Source organism: Bison bison, unplaced genomic scaffold (genome assembly GCF_000754665.1).
Source record: "Bison bison bison isolate TAMUID 2011002044 unplaced genomic scaffold, Bison_UMD1.0 scf7180017864263, whole genome shotgun sequence".
Classification (NCBI taxonomy): Eukaryota; Metazoa; Chordata; class Mammalia; order Artiodactyla; family Bovidae; genus Bison; species Bison bison.
In genome coordinates this window covers 9,344,708-9,359,210 of record NW_011494835.1, presented here as the reverse complement: position 1 = coordinate 9,359,210, position 14,503 = coordinate 9,344,708, and positions in this window count along the sequence as shown.

Sequence of the window (14,503 nt, the reverse complement as noted above, 5' to 3'; positions counted from 1 at the left end):
TTCCAGCATTAGGGTCTTTTCCAATAAGTTGGCTCTTTGCATCAGGTAGCCAAAGTATTAGAGCTTCAACTTCAGCATCAGTCTTTTGAATGAATATTCAGGGCTGATTTCTTTAGGATTCAGGATTTAGGATCTCCTTGCAGCCCAAGGGACTCTTCACGAGTCTTCTGCAGCACCACAATTCAAAAGCATCAATTCTTCGGCACTCAGCCTTCTTTATGGTCCAACTCTCACATCCGTAAATGACTACTAGAAAAACCATAGCTTTGACTATATAGACCGTTGACAGCAAAGTAATATCTCTGATTTTTAATAAACTGTCAAGGTTTGTCATAGCTTTCCTTCCAAGGAGCAAGTGTGTTTTAATTTTATGATTGCAGTCACCATCTGCAGTGATTTTGGAACCCAAGAAAACAAAATCTGTCATTGCTCCCACTTTTCCCCCTTCTATTTGCCATTAAGTAATGAGACCAGAAACCATGGTTTGTATGTGGAGTTTTAAGTCAGCTTTTTCACTCTCCTCTTTCACCCTCATCAAAAGGGTCTTTAGTTCCTCTTCACTTTCTGTGATTAGAGCAGTATCATCTGCATATCTAAGATTGCTGATATTTCTCTCAGAAATCTTGTGATTTATCCAGCCCAGTATTTTTCATGATGTACTTTGCTTAGAAGTTAAATAAACAGGGTGACAATATGGAGCCTTGTCATACTCCTATCCCAAATTTGATTCAGCCCATTGTTCATATCCAGTTCTAACTGCTTGTTGACCTGCATATAGGTTTCTCAGGAAACAAGCAAAGTGGTCTGATACTCCCATCTCCTTTAGAATTTTCCACAATTCATTATGATACACACAATCAAAGGATTTAGTATAGCCAGTGAGGCAGAAGTAGATGATTTTCTGGAATTCCCTTGCTTTCTCTACTATCCAAAGGATGTTGGCAACTTTATCTCTGGTTCCTCTCCTTTTCTAAACACACCTTTACATCAGGAAGTTCTTGGTTCACATACTGCTAAAGTCTAGCTTGAAGGATTTTGAGCATAATCTTACTAGTATGTGAAATGAGTGCAACTGTACAGCAGTTTGAACATTCTCTGGTATTGCCCTTTTCTGGGATTGGAGTGAAAATTGACCTTTTCTAGTCTTGTGGCCACTACTGAGTTTTCCAAATTTGCTGACATATTGAGTGCAGCACTTTAACAGAATCATCTCTTAGGATTGTAAATAGTTCAGCTGGAATTCCATCACTTAACACTAGCCTTGTTTGTAGTAATGCTTCCTAAGGCCCATTTGACTTCACAGTTCAGGATATCTGGCTCTAGGTAAGAGACCACACCATCATGGCTATCCAGGCATTAAGACCTTTCTTGTATAGTTCTGTATATTCTTGCTACCTCTCCTTAATCTCTTCTGCTTCTTTTAGGTCCTTAGCATCTCTGTTGTTTATTTTGCATGAAATGTTCCCTTACTATCTCCAGTTTTCTTGAAGATATCTCTAGTCTTTCCCATTCTATTGTTTTCCTCTGTTACTTTGCATTATTCATTTAAGAAGGCTTTCTTATCCCTTCTTGCTATTCTCTGGAACTCTGAACTCAATTGGGTATATTTTTCCTTTGCCTTTATTTTCTCTTTTTACCTCAGCTGTTCATAAAGCCTCCTCAGACATCCACTTTGCTTTCTTGCATTTCTTATTCTTTGGGATGATTTTGATCACTGCCTCCTGTACAGTGTTATGAACCTCTGTCCATAGTTCTCAGGCACTCTGTCTTTCAGATCTAACTCCTTGAATCTACTCATCACCTCCACTGTAAAATAATAAAGGATTTGATTTAGGTCATAGTTGAATGCCTAGTGGTTTTCCCTATGTTCTTCAATTTAAGCCTGAATTTTGGAATAAAGAGCTCATGATTGGAGCCACAGTCAGCTCTGGGTCTTGCTTTTGCTGACTATGTAGAGCTTCTCCATCTTTGGCTGCAAAGAACATAATCAATCTGATTTGGCTATTGATCATTTGTTGATGTCCATGAGTAGAGTCATCTCTTGGGCTGTTAGAAAAATGTGTTTGCTATGGCCAGCATATTATCTTGACACTGTTGTTCTTACAGCATGGGAATTTCCTTTCACCCCCAGACACATCTACAATTGAGCGTCTTTTCCACTTCAGTTCATCCGCTTCATTCTTTCTGGGGCTATTAGTAATTGCCCTCTGTTCTTCCCCAGCAGCATATTGGATACCTTCTGACCCTGAGGGCTCATCTTTTGGTGTCATATCTTTTGTGTTTTCATATTGTTCATAGGGTTATCACAATAAGAATACTGGAGTGTTTTGTCATGTCCTCTTCCAGTGGACCACATTTTGTCAGAACTCTTCGCTATAATCCATCCGTCCTGGGTGGCCCTGCATGGCATGGCTCATTGCTTCATTGACTTATGCAATCCCCTTTACCACAACAAGGCTCAATCCATGAAGAGGGCAAAGAGATTAATCAGCCATAATGGGACCCTGATTAAAAAAGGAATTTAAAGGTATTGGAGCTTTGGTGATTACATTGATGGGTGCTTATACTTAATTACTCTTTTCTATGTTTCTTAAGATGGATGTTGGAAAAATCCATGTTATGTTAGTGTGAACATTTATATCAGCATCTTATTTTTCCTATTATGAGTCTTTGAAGGAATTACAAGAATCATAAGACCAATGATTTGCTTCTCTGCCTCTAAACAAGACCAGAAAAGTCATTTCAAGTATAATGTGAATATATTCTAAAAAGACCTAAGTAAATAATTCCATCTCAGGCAAGTATGACCTCATATAGTAGAAATTTAATAAATATTGAATGAATAACTGAACATATTCATAACCAACAAATTTCAACATCAGGAAATGTTTCTTCATTGTTGCCTTAGTCGCTCCTATTTTACTTCTTACAATTTCAGAAAATGCAGAGAATAGCTAGCCATCAATCTCTGAATAATATCTGTTCTATACATGAAAACTATCATTAAATTTCCTTAATGATCCTCAAACCCACTTAGTCTTCTGCTGGCTGAATAATTCATCTCCTTCTTTTATTTTAGTCTTTATCTGAGTTTCTTGCATTAGCCAGGAGGAGGAATGCTGGAGTCACAGGGGATTTTGAACCTAACGTTCCTTAAGAATGTTAAGAGTAATAAAACCATAGTGGTGTGTGGAGATAGCACTACTAAAACATGATAACGAATGGAAATTTTCAAAAACAAAAAAATGCTAACATCTGAATAATTTTATAATTTGAGTTTTCTGTAAGACACAGAAGAAAAGATGCTCAATGAGGGAGAATAAAATGTTTGTGCTTAGACTGTATTCTTTAACTACGTGTGTCCTGGTTCCACAGTTTCTCAGAACTCCTAAAATCTTAGGTCCATACTCAATAACCGCTAATGGTCTCACTGTATGAAATGACAAATGCCTCCGAGTCGTCTTTGTAAGAGTAGATTCCTCTCTGAAGACTACAGAAAAGAAAAATGGTTCATAAATTCCTAATGACCTCAGAGCAAAAAATTTGAATTCCATTTAAAGAAGTTAAATATAAAGAATGCAAGCTATTTATCAGCCTGACATGCATGTTCAAAGGAGTGAGACACACCAAGTTTTCAGTTGTGAAAGTTTTGCTACTAAATTGTATCCAGTATAACAGGAGGGCATCCTGAGCTGGTGTATGTCCTGAAGCAATGGATTCAAAAGTTAAATGCCTTTTTTTCCCAGGATACTGAAAATAAACTGCTGACTTTACCAAACTGGTTCCAAAATGAATAAGAAGATTGGACAGCTACAAGTTGATCACCCTTGTTTTAAGAAACAGTGGCACCATCACATTAGAACTTCACCAGACATTCCTTAAAATACTAAAGCTTTAACCTATAACGTGCTTACTTCTAAATATTTTATTTGAATCAAATGTAATACATACAGCAATCTCATATCCCTTCCAGACATATAAAGATTTCTTGCCTTAAAACATAGAAAGATTACCCAGGAGACCAGTCATCTTTACGATGAAATACGAATAATATAACTCAATCATTTACCTCAACCTAAGCTCTTAATAGTACTTCATTGACCCAAGTGGTGTGCATGCATCTCAATTTTCATTTTATGTCTTAATTTGCAGTCTGATATAAAGAGTCATACTCCACCAAGCTTTCGAGGAAAGAGGAGGGTGTCACATTTTTGCACTGTTGTCATTAGTGAGAGACTGAATGGATAACTGGTTTACTGCAAAGCATGTTTTCCCTAGGGAATGCACTCACTCTGGTTAATCAACTGGCAAACAAGACACCTAGGGTTATCTCTTTACCACCCTACTGCCCCATCAATAATGTACAGACTGTCATTAAGTAGTCATTTCTCCCTCCTGGGCTGAATTTTGAGAGATGCATCATGTGGGAAAAAATAGGAGTTATGGTGTGGAGACTGTGGGTCACACTGTAATCTCAAATACATGCTGTGCCATTCTGCAGACAGTCCATCAAGATAATGTTCCAAGGCATGCACCAATGCATATAAAAATATATAGGCTGAGACCACCAAACTCATTTCATTAGGACCTTTCAAGGTTAACATTATAATCATGCTTCAGGGCATAAACTGATCTCCAGCTGGGCTCAGGAAGACATTTTGCTTCTGTAAAAGGTGTCCCCAGTGGGTCAGTTGCATTGCAGGAACATTTTACCTTTTGCAAGTATTTCTTTAGCCATACTGACATTTCTTTCTTGTCTTTATCTTCATCTTGCAAATTAAAGCTTAAATCATCAAGCAATACTAAATTTAACTTTTAAGATAATTCCTATCTGAAGCTTTCTTCTTTCTTTTTTCCTTTTGTTGTTGTTTCTTGAACTTCCAATTAGCCATACACACACACACACACACACACACACACACACATATACATGTACACACACACTTGTTATGGGCTTCCTAGATGGCACAGTGGTAAAGAACCCACCCGCCAATGAAGAAGACTCAAGAGACACCATTTTGATCCTTGAGTCAGGAAAATCCCCTGCAGTAGGAAGTGACAACTTAACTCCAGTATTCTTGCCTGAAGAAGTCCATGGATAGAGGTACCTGGTGGGCTACATAGTCCATGGGCTTGCAAAGAGTCAGACATGACTGAGCACACATGCAGAGATACACAACACACACAAACACACACACACACATTTGTTAGTTGTTTACTAACAAATCTACATGAGAACTATGTATTAGAGTTCATTATAATTGTCTCATAATGAGTTTTATTTAACTAAAGACACCAAAAGTACTGCCAATAGTAATTTTAGAACTGAACAGTTTTCCATTGTCCAGAAGGTGTTTAGCACCAAATATTGGATATTGCCTTAGTATAGTACATTTCTGATGGGTTCTGGTCACTCACCTAATCAATGACATAAAAATGCATACATGATTCCCATCACCAGCCCTTTCTTATGGCACTTTGATCAGAATGGCAGCAGAAAAGTTCTTCTTGGAGTGACATCCTTCAAACATTCAGCTTCCATCCATCACTTGAGTATTAAGATAGGAAGATGTAGAAACACTTTAGGTCTCCATAAACAACCAGATAGCATGGAGAAGGAGTATGAACACTATTGGCAGGTCACAGGGTTGCTCTTTTAATAGGATTCATCTGGAGTTTCTTGCTCATTATATGCTCCTTTTGATGAGTGCTCTTTCATCTGTTTAGGATCTGGAGATTATTAGATGCACTCAGAGAAAAGAATCACTCTCAAGCCGTGACTTTTGATCTTCCAGTAACGCTATTGCTGAGAAGGCATAGCCCTAACAATTTTTTTTTAACCATACAGGGGATATCACCTATATCCCCACTACCTACTCAGTTTGAAAAATCATTGGAACTTCACATTATTGTCTTCTCAGCAAAGCTTATCTGCTGAAGCTGTAAAGCACTGATCCAGACAGCCTGGGTTCAAAACCCACCTTCACCACTTTATTAAGCAATTACTTAGTATCTCTTTCCTTCAGGTCCCAGCCCTATCCCCATTTGGGAATAAACTACATCACTGTGAGGATGACATGAGATAATTCAGAATAGTGCCTGGTATACAGCTGTGGTTATTGAATAAATGGATGCGAAGTACATTGGCCTATACCAGGCTTGTAGCAAATTCTCATTTGTTTCTCTACTATTTTTATCATGACTTTATATTAGAAACTTTGATCTTACTTGGGGATAGAGTCAAGCAAACCTTGTCTTGGGCAGTGGCTTTGTTGTTCACATTAAAAAAAAAAAAACAAAAAACCTAGAATTTCAAAGTGAGAAAGGGCAGAATGTCAAATTCCCTAAAACTGATTTTCTTAAAATCAATTGGCATAATGATCAATTTACCTAATGACACATTCATCTAAATTGTTCATTTACCAAATATGCAACTTCTCATCTATACTAAGACAGTACTAGCTTAGAGGCATTTTTGTAAACTTTCATAGTGACTATTTTGCCGACCTTTGAGGATTTTCAAGGCATTTCACCCAATTAAGAATAAATGTTTAAGGTATTATAACGTAGATTTTAAAAGCCCACTGTATCCTTAAAATGCTTAGAGTGGCATCTTATTATATAAGAAATGCGACATCTATGACAGATCTTTGTTAGGAATACAATCACTGGGCTAATGGGTATTTGGGGAGACTGGGTATTAGAAGAATTGGTTTTAGGTAAAGCACTCTCAGTCTCTCACAGGGTCGGGATGTGAGAACAGTGGCACCAGTTTGTGCCTGAGTCAGTTTGCTGACTTTTCTCTGTGACTAGGTTCAGCTCTGAAACTACCTGCTGTCAGATCTAGTCTGACAGCTTGCAACTTCCATTCCATGACAAATTTTCAGACCTGGAGCCTGCTTGCCCACCTTGGTTGACCTGATGATGAAGTAGCAAATCTGTATTCTGCACAGATTTGACACAGCCACAGAAATCTATTTTGCCCTATCTATGAACTCATAATGGTACACATTAGTTAATATAACAACTTCTTTTCATTTAACTGTTTTGATAATATGTATTTTACATTAACCATCTCCTCTAATAATAGGAAGTTCTATAATCAGTTCTTCAAAAATGAGAAAGATAATTCAGATGTAAAGGTATGGCAAATTTGCCTAGGAAAAGAAGTATGGGAGAACATTCAAAATGGATGGGGAATACATACAGTGTTTACACAAAGGAATCCTAAGATGCATGCGAACTCACAGTGCTTTTCCGAAAATGGCAGCCAACACACCAAACCTCTCTTTGAAATCAGTTTTATTTTCACTGATCCCAGCTCTCATATGAAGGAGTCAGTTCTCTGATATTGCTACTTCGTAAAATTCTTCTTCCATTGTACATGTACTGTAAAGGCAAGGAATTTTCATTTTGAGGAGAACATTTACATTTTCCTTAATGCAGAGGAAAGTAAATAGCATGCTAGGTGCCCGGAGTTTGTTTAAAGTTCCACTTGCCTATATAATAATACAAGTGTGTCCATCCCATCATGCAGTAACTGGTAGTGTGGAAACTGACATCTGCCAACCAGTAATGGTGGTCATAGCTCACTGCTGCTCCAACTGCTCACAGTCCGGCTCAGCCTGCCACCCTGAGCTCCAGCCAGCTGTCAGGATCATCACAGCTGCCATCGTATTTACTGCCATAAGCTTTCTTGGCATTGTGGACCCAGACACTGCTGAGATGGCGCCTGTCATTGGCTGTAAAAGGCACAGGGACGAAAGAGTCTGAGGAACCCTGGGAAGGTGCAACATGTTCAGACCACCTGACAGGGGAACCAGTCGGCACTGAATTCTCCAAGGTTGTTCTTTGTTGACTGATAAGATTGGACAAGGCACAGTAGGCCCCCAGAACTCCTATTCAGAGCTGTTTTAATTGAATGTGTCACTGACAAGGGACATCACTTGGACTGTGGCATCTATTCCAAATGAAACAATTGTTTTAAAGTAATTGGTCTGACAAGAATGCTGGCAGCCATTGAGGATAAGATGCATGTGTTTCTATGAGAAGAGACAGAAAACATGCTCCCTGTAATTGCCCAGGCTAAGCTTTTAAACTTTTCCCTTTACTTCTCATGAAACAAGTCCTTTCAGACCTCTGATTTGAATAAACATTAAACAACTCGAGGGACACCGCTTTACTTTATGTTTTTTATACACATAAGAGGCTCGTTCTCAGCTTGTTTAAACTATTCAGCCACAACAATATACAATGGATTTAATAGGAGGGGAAAGTTCAAAGAGTTAGCGTCTTTCTGAAATTCTTTGCAGATCTCACTGTTAGCAACTCTCTACACAAAGGCTACAATTACACATTATAAGACAGAAGGTCAATTACATCAGCCAGTTAGCACGGATTGAGCCAAATTTTTCCCAGTATGTCCATGGTTCCTCAGGAGACTGGGTGAGTCTGCAGGAGCCAAAAGGTCTGGGCAAATGGTGTTTAACCATATAACACACCTATGCCACAATAGAATATATAGCATGTTAGAAAGAGAAGAGATTATATTGAAGGAGGAAACAGAACAGTCTGTCTTGAAAGCAGGACTTCACCTTGGGCTGGACAGTGGACGTTGAACTATATGCCCAGTATCTATGGAAACGACATACCAATTAGAAAACCAGACCCCCGGATGGAAGAGCCCCAGGGCTCGTACCTAGACTCTCCGTTACCTAAAAGAATACCCTAATTATCTGTGTAACCAAATAGAATCATAAATTCTATTATGCTTATTGGGGTATGACCACAGGTCTATTGAAAATTGTCCACTGTTAACTACCTAGGCTTAAGGCATATGAATCACAGGTTAACTTTGATTATATCTTTCTTTTCCTTTGTTCAGAATAGTTTCAGGGAATTTGGGGAGGTGGGTTTGGGCACGTACACTTAGGGTATATAAGGTTTTCACAAAAACTGGTCGGGGTCCTTGGCTAAGAGGAAACTCTGCCTTGGGCCCGCCGGTGTAATAAACGCCACTCCACTATCTGCATTGTCCTTCTGAGTGAGTTTGTTTCTCAGAACATGTGGCTATAACAATATGCTCTAACCCACAATCATTGCATGCACTTAGGCAAGATCATGCCCTATTATAAAGAAAACCAATGTTGCTATAATATTCTACAAAATATCTCACATATATGATCTCATTTGATCCTCACAATATCTAAGGTGGGAATTATCTTTAGCCATTTTGCATATAGGAAGAAAGAAGCCCATCTTTATGTGGTGGAGGTTAATATGAAAGCCGTATTTTTCACTCCAAGTCATCATTTTTCTAGCACACCGCAATGACTGATTCTGTTTTCAACCTGCTTTTATGTTTGCTATATTGAATATTCTCTTCTTATGAAATCACATCTGGTCTAAAATTTTAACTGAAATACGTAAACAAAGGAAGGAGAGAGAATTTATTTATTTTTCTCTAATACCTTCTTTTGTGAATCAGTTTCCACTGTGAGTCACAAAGCATATAAACATGCATGTTCTTAGTGATATTGCTTAGGCTTAAAATCCAGCTTTTGACATCTAATAGCTGTAGGAGTTTAGAAAATTTACTTATTTCTCTATGCTACAGTTTCTTCATCTATAAAAAGAGCATTAATTCATCCTTTCATTCATTTTTAGAATGTATTCAGCAAGCATTATTTACCCAAAGAAGGCAGGGGACTTATCCCAGGTCCTGGGGGATATAACAGGGAACAAGCCAAAGAAAATCTCTGTTTATGTTACCCAGGGAGATAGTCAGTTAACAAATAATAGGTATATTTATTGGATAACAATACTGAATTACAAATGAATAAAGACAAATTTGGTTGGAGGCTAGAGAGTTATGGTAGAGGAAGAAAAGAATGCTGTTTTAGATAGGATGGTCAGGAAAGACATCTTATAAGAGATGATGTTTGAACAGAGATCTGTCTGTGGGAGGGAATTCTCTGAATACAATTCCAGGCAGAGAAAACAAGTACAAAGGCCCTGAAGCCAAACTTGCCTGTGTGTATTCACAGAAGAACAAAGACTACATATTGAGCAGAGTGAGAGAGGTGGAGGAAAGGTAGACATTTAGGTCAGAGAAGTAACCAGTGATTGCTCAGATAGGGCCTTGATGATCTTCAGAAAGAGTTCTGATTTAGGTCTGAGAATCAGTTGATGTCTCTGAAGCCTGGGGAATGTCACTCCAAGTACTGTAGGATGAATAGAATGTATGGAAACAGACAAGAACAGGCAAACCAGTTAGCAAGCAGTTTCAGTTGATACTGGGGAAAGATGATTGCAGACTGGACAAGGGCTGTGGCTATGGAAGTGGTATGAATGACTATCTTCTTTACTGATGAATTGGAGGAAGGGTAGAAGGGAAATATTAATCAAGATTCAAGTTATTAGGTGAAAGGGAGTCCCAGTTACTCAGCTGAGACACATTAGTGGTCAACAAGTTTTGGGGAATTAAACATACCTTCTGGTGAAGAAGGCTGAGCACCAAAGAATTGATGCTTTTGAACTGTGGTGTTGGAGAAGACTCTTGAGAATCCCTTGGACTTCAAGGAGATCCAACCAGTCCATTCTGAAGGAGATTAGCCCTGGGATTTCTTTGGAAGGAATGATACTAAAGCTGAAACTCCGGTACTTTGTCCACCTCATGCGATGAGTTGACTCATTGGAAAAGACTCTGATGCTGGGAGGGATTGGGGGCAGGAGGAGAAGGGGACGACAGAGGATGAGATGGCTGGATGGCATCACTGACTCGATGGATGTGAGTCTGAGTGAACTCTGGGAGTTGGTGATGGACAGGGAGGCCTGGCGTGCTGCGACTCATGGGGTCGCAAATAGTTGGACACAACTAAGCGACTGATCTGATCTGATCTGATCACCCTCCAGGATGTCTGGCTCTAAGTGACCATACCATCATGGTTATCTGGACCATTAAGGTCTTCTTTGTATAGTTTATTTGTGTATTCTTTTCACCTCTTCTTAATCACTTCTGCTTCTGTTAGATCCTCGCCATTTCTATCTTAACAATGCCCAACCTTGCATGAAATGTTCCCTTGAAATCTACAATTTTCTTGAAGAGATCTCAAGTCAATGTTGTAGCCACGCATTCCGGGAAACAAACTCACTCAGAAGGACAATGCAGATAGTGGAGTGCAGTTTATTACACCAGCGGGCCCAAGGCAGAATCTCCTCTTAGCCAAGGACCCCAACCAGCATTTGTGAAAATCTTTCATATCCCATGTGTACGTGTCTGAAGCCACCACTCCAAATTCCTTGAGACTTACATAAACCAAGGAAAATACAATCCCAATAACCCCATCATTCACGTGCTATGGGCTCATGTGCTCAAACAGTCAAACAATTAGCCAATAATCAATAAACCCGAGACTACACTCCGATAGATACAGAAAAATTTATGACCTGTCTGGAAGAAGGGGTGATTAGTGTATGTTTTCTCTTAGGTGATGAGTAATCTAGATATGATCTTCAAGGTTCCCCTGTCTGGAGGGGGTCTTATCCTTCTGTTGTTTTAATAGGCACTAAACACAGAGTTCAGAGTCCATTAGAAAGGTGGCTGAGCATGGTCAGTATGAACAGGCCTAAGATGGAGTCCAGGCCCTATGAATTCCTTCTTCAACCTCTTCTTAATCTCTTCTGCTTCTGTTAGATCCTTTCCATTTGTGTCTTAACAATGCCCATCCTTGCATGAAATGTTCCCTTGAAATCTACCATTTTCTTGAAGAGATCTCAAGTCTTTTCCATTCTATTGTTTTCCTCTGTTTCTTTACATTGTTCATTTAACACGGCCTTCTTATCTCTCCTTGCTATTCTCTGGAACTCTGCATTCAGTTGTGTATAGTTTTTCTTTTTCCCTTGCCTTTTGCTTCTGTTCTTTCTTCAGGTATTAATATTTCTATAGTCTGCTCAGACAACCATTTTGTCTTCTTGCATTTCCTTTTCTTTGGGATCGTTTTGGTCACTGTCTCCTGTGCAATGTTACAAACCTCCATTCATAGTTCTTCAGGCACTCTGTCTACCAGATCTAATCTCTTGAATCTATTCATCACCTCCACCGTATAATCATTAGGGATTTGACTTAGGTCATACCTAAATGGTCTATTGGTTTTATGTAATTTCTCCAATTTAAGCTGCAATTTTGCAATAAAAAGCTCATAATCTGAGTGACAGTCAGCTCCAGGTCTTGTTTTTGCTGACTGTATACAGCTCCTCCATCTTCATCTTCAAAGAATATAATCAATCTGATTTCAGTATTGACTATTTGGTGATGTCCCTGTGTAGACTGTCTCTTGTGTTGTTGGAAAAGGGTATTTGCTGTGACCAGCATGTTCTCTCAACAAAACTCTGTTAGCCTTTGCCTTGCTTCATTTTGTATTCCAAGGCCAAACTTACCTGTTACTCCAGATATCTCTCGACTTCCTACTTTTTCATTCCAAGCCCCATGATGAAAAGGACATCATTTTATAGTGCTAGTTCTAGAAGATCTTAGAGTTCTTTATAGAACCAATCATCTTCAGCTTCTTCATACATCAGTGGTTGGGGCATAGACTTTGATTACTATGATGTTAAATAGACTTAGAAAGAGGCTATGAATCACTATGAACAAAGCTAGTGGAGATGATGGAATTCCAGCTGAGCTATTTAAAATCCTAAAAGATGATGCTGTTAAAGGGCTGCACTCAATATGTTAGCAAATTTGGAAAACTCAGCAGTGGCCACAAGACTGAAAAAGGCCAGTTTTCATTCCAGTCCCAAAGAAAGGCAATGAGACAGAATGTTCAAACTACCATACAGTGCCTTCCTACATTTCTCATGTTAGTAAGGCTATGCTTAAAATCCTTCAAGCTAGACTTCAGCAGTACATGAACTGAAAAATTCCTGATGTAAAAACTGGGTTTACAAAAGGCAGAGAAACCAGGGATCAAATTGCCAACATTCATTAAATCATAGAGAAAGCAAGAGAATTCCAGAAAAAGATGTCTATTTCTGCTTCATTGACTACACAAAAGACTTTGACTGTGTGAATCACAACAAACTGTGGAAAATTCTTAAAGAATACCATCTTACCGGTCACCTGAGCGAATTGTATGTAGGTCAAGAAGCAATAGCTAGAACCTTACATGGAACAACTGACTGCTTCCAAATTGAGAAAGAAGTAAGACAAAGCTATATATTGTCACCCTGTTTATTTGACTTCTAAGAAGAGTACATCATGTGAAATGCTGGGCTGGGTGAATCACAAGCTAGAATCAAGATTGCCAGGAGAAATATTAACGGCCTCAGATATACAGATGATACCACTCTAATAGCAGACATGGAAGAGGAACTAAAGAGTCTCTTGATGAGGGTGAAGGAGAAAAGTGAAAAAGCTGGCTTAAAACTCAACATTCAAAAAACTAAGACTATGGCATCTGGTCCCATGACTTAATGGCAAATAGATGGGGAAATGATGGAAACAGTGACAGACTTTACTTTCTTGGGCTCCAAAATCACTGCAGATGGTGACTGCAGCCATGAAATTAAAAGATGCTTGCTCCTTGGAAGGAAAGTTATGACCAACCTATACAGCATATTAAAAAGCAGAGACATTACTTTACCAACAAATGTCTATATGGTCAAAGCTATGGTTTTTCCAGTAGTCGTGTACAGATGTGAGAGTTGGACCTTAAAGAAGACTGACCACCAAAGAATTGAGGCTTTCAAATTGTGCCTCAATTTGGGAGAAGACTCGAGCGTACCTTGGGCTGAAAGGAGATCAAACCAGTTAATCCTAAAGGAAATCAGCACTAACTATTCATTGGAAGGATGGATGCTAAAGCTGAAGCTCCAATATTTTGGCTGCTTGATGGAAAGAGCCAACTCATTAGAAAAGACCAATGCTGAAAAAGATTGAAGGCGAAAGGAGAAGGGAATGGCAGAGGATGGGGTGGTTGGATAGCATCACTGACCTATTGGAAATGAATTTGAACAAACCCTGGGAGATAGTAGAGGACAGAGGAGCCTGATGTGGTGCAGACCATATAGTTGCAAACAGTAGGGCATGACTTAGTGAATGAACAACAATGATTGTTATGATCATTACCATCCTCATTATTAGTAGTAGTAAATTAAGCAAGTCTTGTAAATCTTTTTTCCTAAAAATCTCTCAGATACATATTTTCCTCTCTATACCTACCATTATGCCTTGATCCAATCCCTCATTCATCTTACACTTGGATTCTTGCAATGGCCACCTGAATTTCCTGCCTCTAGACTAGACTATATTTAGTCTGTTTTCTTTAATGCAGGCAGAGTAATCTGATTATGTTTCTTCCTAGGTTCAACACTTCAGTGGTTCTCCATGTCCAACAGAACAAAGCTATAACTAATGATTTGCCTCTCTTCTACTTCTTAGTACTGCTGCTGCTACTGCTAAGTCGCTTCAGTCGTGTCCGACTCTGCGTGACCCCGTAGACGG